The sequence below is a fragment of the Sinocyclocheilus grahami genome, unplaced genomic scaffold, assembly GCF_001515645.1.
Source record: "Sinocyclocheilus grahami isolate Dianchi unplaced genomic scaffold, SAMN03320097.WGS_v1.1 scaffold751.1, whole genome shotgun sequence".
NCBI lineage: Eukaryota > Metazoa > Chordata > Actinopteri > Cypriniformes > Cyprinidae > Sinocyclocheilus > Sinocyclocheilus grahami.
The window spans coordinates 275,932-284,241 of record NW_015505930.1 but is presented as its reverse complement, the minus strand read 5'-3'; the positions used below and the strand labels follow the sequence as shown (position 1 = coordinate 284,241).

General features: G+C 35.7%; 1 pseudogene; it reads right to left on the bottom strand.

The window, feature by feature from the left end:
- Positions 1-3,020: 3,020 nt before the first annotated feature.
- Positions 3,021-8,310, bottom strand: LOC107561005 (somatomedin-B and thrombospondin type-1 domain-containing protein-like; annotated as a pseudogene).

Sequence of the window (8,310 nt, the reverse complement as noted above, 5' to 3'; positions counted from 1 at the left end):
ACACACAGAGAATTGAAATTGTGTTACTCTCAGACCCTTGGTGCATACAGATTACAGATTAAATACAAAATACAAAATATACAAATAAGGTCAAATGTAAAAATATATATATAAAGCACAAGGCATATGGCAGATAGCGTGCAAACCAGTAAACAACAGTGCAGAAATAGTGATTGTAGTGCAAAAAATGATTTGTAGTGCAAAAGAGCTTATTCAGACTGATTAAAGTGACAGTGTGTGTGTGCGTATTTGGGATGGGGGAGTGGGAGAGTCCATCAGAGGGTCAGAGTTCAGTGGTGTGTGGGGCAAAAGAGGGGGGGGGCAAGGTCGGGAGGGAGTTCAGCTTCCTGACAGCCTGATGGATGAAGCTGTCCTTCAGTCTGCTGGTCCTGGCCTGGAGACTCCGCAGTCTCCTCCCTGATGGCAGCTTCATGCTCATTTCTTTTCTTCATGCTCAGTGTGTTACACATAAACACACAACACAAAGGTTGAGTCAACTTTTCCGCATTTTAATTGGTTGAAAATGTGATTTCTATATTGCCAGCACCTGTGAATTGCTACAGGTGAGTTTAATTACAAATTAAAGGAGCATCACATGCTTGAAATACAATTATTTCTGAAGATTCTGAAAAGGTGCCAATAATTTTGTCCAGTCCTTTTTTGGAGTTCTGTGTAAAAAAAATTATCTGCTTTTTTTGTGTTGTTCCAATACAAACAAAAGAAATAAACACGAGAATACCAAAGCATTTGGTAATTGCAACAATTTTCTGGGATAAATAGTGCACTATCTGACAGAAATGCAGGGGTGACAATATTTTTGTCCATGACTGAATATATACAATTAATTTGCGATAAAAAATTCACAATTTAAACAAACAAAAAAAAACATGTTTTTGCCCTACAAACACACCAATACCATACTAAACTTTAAGGGAAAAACAGATAATAAATACATTTGGGGGTATAAAAATCGGGGGGAAAATTGAAAAATGTTTCGATGCAAAAAATCTTACTGGTTCATAATACTGGTTTCATATTTTGTATGCTATATGTAATATATATATTTTTTCTATTCCTTTTCTGTTGAATTACAACCCAGACATGTCCATTACAGGTTTTGTGTGATTCACCCCCATATAGTCATTGTTAATTGCTCAATCAGAGATGTCAGAGATTAGCATATGTTGTGTTTTTGCTGATGTATATTCTGCAGATGTCATTCTGTAAAGTCCCACAGGAACACTTGCAGTGCAGTGTGCACAGAGCATTTACAAAGATTAGAGCAAATTATATATGGGTGATTATTTGGGGGATATTTTTTTTTACACCAGTCTACAAACAGTGATGACAATCAGTAATTTTAGTCCAATGTCAGTGTCTTATTAGATGGTTTGATGGCATTAAAGGTGTTTTGTCTAAAATACCCACCCACACAACAGTGCAGGTTGCAGTTCATCATGGTACATTTATAAAATCCTTCAAATTAAGTGGTATTAAAATTTCCTCACAAACGTGTCAAACTGTGTTGACCTGATGATGCTTCCAGCATCAACATGGACGATGTTTAAAAATTAAATGTGACTTTTGTTATTTTTGGTTAACAGTAACATGTATTAGATAATCGGCACTTTGACTTTTAATTCAGTTTATTATTAGAGGGTTTGTGAAGATTTATGGAACTAATTTCAACAAGAAAGCACAAATAAGTTTTATTTGATTTTTCTTGTTTTCTTATGAAATTGTACAATAACAATGGTAACTAGAAGTATGACATTTAGGACGTATTTCATGATTAAAAGATATTACCGTAAACATATAGAATTTCCAGGGAACTAAAAAAAGAGAGCACTGTTTACAATCCCTCCCTTTCCCAAAATCTATAATGTTGTTTGTAGGTCTAAAGGCTATTTGTTTTGTAATCTTTCTACCTGTTGACTTTCTATGCCGTTGTTTCTGTATGTGTGTTATGTTGTTTAATGCATGTCGTACCTCTAAAGCTGTAACTTGTTCTGTATGTGACAAAAAGCCAATTCCTTGTCTTGTATAGGAAAAAGAGCCAAAAATGTGTCAAAATGTCCTGAAATCTTTTGATTTCTTTGCAGTATGAAGAAGAGATATCCCCCTCCCCCCTTGGTTGGCTGGAAATCAAATAAATGATACAGATTATTAATTTGACCTATTAGTCTGTGTTGTCATTAGAGTTTATACACATAAATTTGAATGGTGTATCCCTACAGGCCCCTAAAACTAAAAGTCAATTGTTCTAAAGAAAATAAAAAGCAACCTAATATTTTCTGCTATATAAAGTGATGCCATGAAATTCCTTGCTTTTTATTTAAACACTGGATAAATACTGCTTAATATTCATTATTGCTGCTGAAAGGAATAATTCATCCAAAAATGAATTGATGAGAATACATTTGGAGAAGTGTAGCATTACATGACTTGCTCACCAATGGATCCTCTGCAGTGAATGGGTGCCGTCAGAATGAGAGTCCAAACAGCTGAAAACCTCACAATAATGTTTGTTTAGAACCTTTTTTTCTCTTCACAAGATGCTAACTGATGGAGTCATGTGGATATCTTGTGGACTATTGTGATGTTTTTATCAGCTGTTTGGACTCTCATTCTGACGGCACCCATTCACTTCAGAGGATTCATTGGTGAGCAAGTGATGTAATGCTAATTTTCTCCAAATCTGATGAAGAAACAAACCCATCTACATCTTGGGTGGCCTAAGGGTGAGTAAATTGTCAGAAAATTTTAATTTTGGGATGAACTGTTCCTTTAATCATAATATGATGGCCATTAGCATTAGTCTTTTATGAATAAATGGGAATTAACTGTGACTAATATTGAATTTTGTCTTGATAATGAACTGTAATAAGGTATCAACTGAATCATTTGGCATACAAGCCTAGAGCTGATTCGAGTTACCAAAATAGTTTCTGCACATTCTACTGTCACTACTTTAAGTGTGAAATTTCATGACCCCATTAAGCCTGATTGAAGTGTGCAAGTTAGATGAAGAGAAAACTGTGTACAGTAGGACAGGAACAGGAGTCTCGTCGACGGACCCGTCTCCACAACCCTCTGCACCGAGAATTCCCCACGGCCTGCCACTGCAGAGACATGCTCCTAAGAGTGAGAGAGTGAGAATGTGATGGAAAAAGATGAAGGCAGATAGAGTGATGGGTAGGTTAAGAGTCCTTGAGCTAGGTTAAGAGTTTCAACCCTATATTATGAATAATACAAGCATTAATACAGGCAGTCGTAGCCTAATGGTTAGAGAGTCTGATTTGTACCCAAAGGTCGTGGGCTCAAGTATCGGTACCGGTAGAGATTGTAGGCGGGGGGACTGAATGACCAGAGCTCTCTTCCACCCTCAATACCACGACTTTGAGCAAGACACCAAACCCCTAACTGCTCCCTGGGCACCAAAAAAAAAGGCAGCCCAATGCTCTGTGTGTGTGTGTGTTCACTACTCACTGCTGTGTGTGTGTACTTGGATGAGTTAAATGCAGAGCACAAATTCCGAGTATAAGACACCATACTTGGCTACGGCTCATTTTATGTGTTGGTTAATATAAAATATCATTATAGTAATACTAAAAATTAAATTTAACCTAGATAAAACAGGCAATTGCTCTCTTTTTACTAAAAAACATAAGGCTCTAGAGTGCTCCAAATGAGTGCACAAGTCTTAAAGCAGTACAATATTTTTTATACACAAGCTTTTGAATATTTAAAGATGTGTCATGGTTCCCTCTAGTGGCCAAGATCTAGTCTCAAGACCTTAAATTACTTGGAAAAACCTGGCCTACTTCATTTCAGGAGACCATATAGCTTAAAAGATTTTTAGACTTGTCACGATATTTTGTAATGGCTTGTCCTAGTATTTTTTTTAGCTTGTAATGAATCACAATGATTTACAGCTCGATTTACAGCTGAAGTACTTAATAATAAATCTACAGCTTGTCAACTACAGTTCAAATATTTAGAGTCAAATCAATCAAATCGAGTGAAATCAATACTTTTATTCAGCACTAGTAGTAGTGACACTAGTAGTAAGAAATGTTTCTTAAAGCACCAAATCAGCATATTAGAATGATTTCTGAAGGATCATGTGACACTGAAGGCTGTTTGAAAACCACAGGAATAAATTACATTTCTAAATATATTCAAAAAAGAAAACAGCTATTTTTTAAATATAATAATATTTCACAATATTACTGTTTTAACTGTATTTTGATCAAATAAATGCAGCCATGGCAAGCATAGAATACTTATTTTAAAAACATTTTTAAAAATCTTACCAACCCCAAACGTTTGAAGAGTAGTGTATATTAATACAAAAATCATGTGTGTTTTTTGAGCTGTAAAGTTGTCTAAATCCTCAGATTGGGGTGGGATTAACTTCTGGTATTTCCTGTGAGTATTTTTTGCTCCATGACATGATGAATTTTATCACACTAGTCTCATGTGAACATGAGTCGTGTGGCTATACTTTTGAAACAACTATTTAAAGGGGTCCTATTATGCTCTTTTACAAAGTCTTGATTTTGTTTTGGGGGTGTACTAGAACAGGCTCTCATACCAGGTTGTTCGAAAAACACATTATTTTTCACAAATGTTACATTATTACAACACCTCTCTCCCCAGTCTGGCATGAACGGCTCGAATAGTTCCTGTATCAAATGAAGGCCCGCCTTCTGAAATACGAAATGTGCTGTGACTGGTTAGCTGGGCCAATGTGTGCTGTGATTGGCAGCACTCGGCGCCTGGTCGGGAAATGTCATGCCCCTTACGATAGCCGCCTGTGAGCTTCAGTGTAAATATTGCGTCAAAATAAAATCAATTTGAGCGCAATTTAAACCCGGACGATTGAAGTTTGTCTGCCTTGCGAAAGCTTGCGTGTCTGCGACATAGTGATAACACTCGTTGCCTTCTCTAGTGCAGCTCAACCAGGTCTCATCCCATTCGTCGATATTTGTGATATCACAAATCCCGGAAAATATGCGTTGTAATCCAAACGAGTCTTTCATTGTAGTTTGTGAAAAGTGATTTCTGTTAAATAAAATATCTAATTTTGAAGTGGACTTTGAGCTTTGTAACTTTGCAGATGTTTTTTTATGCTCAAACAGCAACATTACAGACTAACTAAAGTTGAAAAAGTGAAAAAGCATAATAGGACCCCTTTAAACATTTATTCTAATGATTGTTGTTGTTTTTTGTAAAAATTATTGCACTTAATTTTTATTGAACCTAGATAAAAAAAATAAATAAAAAAAAACATTTATCTGGAAAGGTTTCTCTGCACTTACCTATCCTGTCCCATGTTCTCTCCGTCCCCGGAGCAGTAGCGTTGGCCCTGGGCCAGTGCTGGTGGCTGGCACTCCACACACACCTGATGCCCTTCCTTCAGGTACCGCATCCAGCGAGTGTGCGGACTGAAACTGCGTTGACAATCCGCCGTCAGGGACATGAGTTTGAACTCCACACAGTAACTGAGGTGTGCACATACAGACACAAATAAATAGACAATAAATTACACATACTCTACTGTATAAACATTTGGGGTAATTATGATAGATTTTATTACATTTATACTTTCGTTTAGCAAGGATGCATTAAAATGATCAAAAATCATATTTAAAGACTTGCAAGGCTTGCAAATATAAACAAATTATATTTCAAATAAATGCTGTTGTTCTGAACATTATATTCTTCAAAGAATTCTGAAAATAAATATTTCATGGTGTCCACAACAGTATTAAGCAAAGCAACTGCTTTCAGTGTTTATAATGATAACATATGTTTCTTGAGCAGCAAATCAGCATATTAAAATGATTTCTGAAGGATCAAGTGACACTTAAGACTGGAGTAATGATGCTGAAAATCCAGCTTTGCATCACAGGAATAAATTACATTTTAAAATATATTAAAATAGAAAACAATTTGAATAATGTCTCACAATATTAATACTTTTAGTTTTTAGCTGTGATTTGTGAGATCTTTCATATGTTTAACAAAAGGTAGTAAAAGAAAAATATTTTTGTTACATTTTAGTGTTGGATTGTCACATCTTACCCTGTGATGTTGTCCAAAGTCTCCCTCTTTTTCCGTGCACTTTCCTTAGCCACCCGTGGTGATGAGAGCTGGGACTGTAAAATAATAAGACAGAGGAGTAGGTCAAAGATTATGGAAAAGAGATTTTAATGCATATGTGCCCCCATACTTCACCTGCAGTCTCATAAGCAGGTTCAACTCATTTTCAAAAGCACATGGTTGCTCAGGATAACAGGCGACATTTAGATTGCTGCTTTAGTGCCTAGAGAATATGCACTGACGAAGATGATTACAGTTCATCGTTTGATTACAGTCAGAACCAGTCTATGTACTGATAATGTGATTATATAAGATAAATATTCACTCAGATAAATGGGTTGTAATGTGTACTGTGGAGTTCATCCAAGAGTAACAATTCAGTGGAAAAATAATGGTTGTATAAATCATTTTAAATACATTTATGTGACTACCAGACGCTTTTATTATGGCTATAAGGGTTGGCCTCAGACCTACTGAGATACTATCCATTGTTGATTATGAAATGTGACATTTGAGTTGATGGATGGCAAATGGATTTGCTTAAGGACATCTCATAGAGCTTTAGATTGCCATACCTAGAGATTGTAGGCAGGGACCATGCTGGTCGTGATACTCCGCGCAGCCTGCGGTCTGATGTAGAGAGGGACAGGGTTCGCCTCCATTACGTGCTTCCTGAATCACCTGTCTCTGCCTGGTGTGCATTGTGGGTTTACACGGCTCCAGACAGCCAGACCACATGCTCCATTCGCTCACCACACAGGATACGGCTAAAACACACACACACATAGTATGTGGCAGCAAAAGCAATGATATCCACAAATATGAGAAGAAGCAGCAGCAACAGAAATAAAGGGTTTGTATCATACATTTTATTTTCACTTCACTCGATTTTTACTTCATCTAGTTTTTCTTGCAGCAAAAAAAGTTTTTCGTGACTTTTCTCCACCCTCCCTCTGAACTTTTAAACTACACAGCCTTTTTTTGCTGTTGTTGTTGTGCCTTTAAGGCTTCTTTGCATGTGAAATGAGGTTCAGTGTCTCCAGTGTAGTTTTTAACTGAACCATTACACATTACACTGTGACAGGATCACAGAACAATCTGCACTAAAAAGATGTTTGAAAGCTTTTGTCCTCCAGTGTGTTAAATAATAAAAAAGCAGACACATTTGTAAAGTAGTACAGTGAGAAGTTTTCAAAGACCAGATACTTTGTTTTGTATGGATGCATGCAACAGTTTATTGCTTACGACACATTTTATATTCTGAACTAAATGTATATCCTTGCTGACAATTAAGATTTATTTAAACATTAATTACTCACAAGATTAATTTGTAGCATAAAGTAAAACGGTGAAACAAGAGAAATAATAAACAGCTGCAGCACCTAAAATATATACTTTTCCTAATGCATTCATATAATTTTTTTTTTAATAATACTCTTATTCAACAAGGATGCATTTAACTGATTAAAAATTTATTTATAATACATTTACAATGTTACAAAATAATATATTTCAAATAAATGCAGTTTTTTTTTCTATGTATCATGGTTGCCACATAAAATATTAAGCAGCAGCAAATCAGCATATAATGATTTCTGAAAGATCATGTGACAATGAAGACTGGAGTAATGGCTGCTGAAAATTCAGCTTTGTCATCAAAGGAATAAATTACATTTTAAAACTTTTATTTTTATTTTTAAACAGTTCTTTAAAAAAAAACATTAAAATTCTTAATATATCTTAAAAATATTACATAAAATATGTTGTTCACAATATTTTATACAAAAACATTTTTGATTTTAAAAAAGTGTTATATTTATATGACAGTATATTAATATTATATTTTCTTGGGAAAAAAGGTTAAAAGCTTTGGATAAAATCTAATAAAATCTGGCATCCAGTACAGAAATGGCCTGAATCTGTTTTATAACTTTAATATATAGCATCTGAAAAATTTAAAATTCTAGAAACCTGGACAGGCAAGGTCAACTCCGTGTGACCCACTGTGTGACAACAGTCCGATGTCGTCTTGCATGCCTGGTCGCAGTAACACTCCCCATAGGAGTGATCTTTCCTCCAGTCTTCAGTAATACATGACAACACTCCCGTATCCTGACAACCTCCTTCGCTCTGGGACACCAGCGTTACCAGCAGAGCGATGTATAAAACCATCCATGAGTGTCTGGAGCTGCACGCTGACAT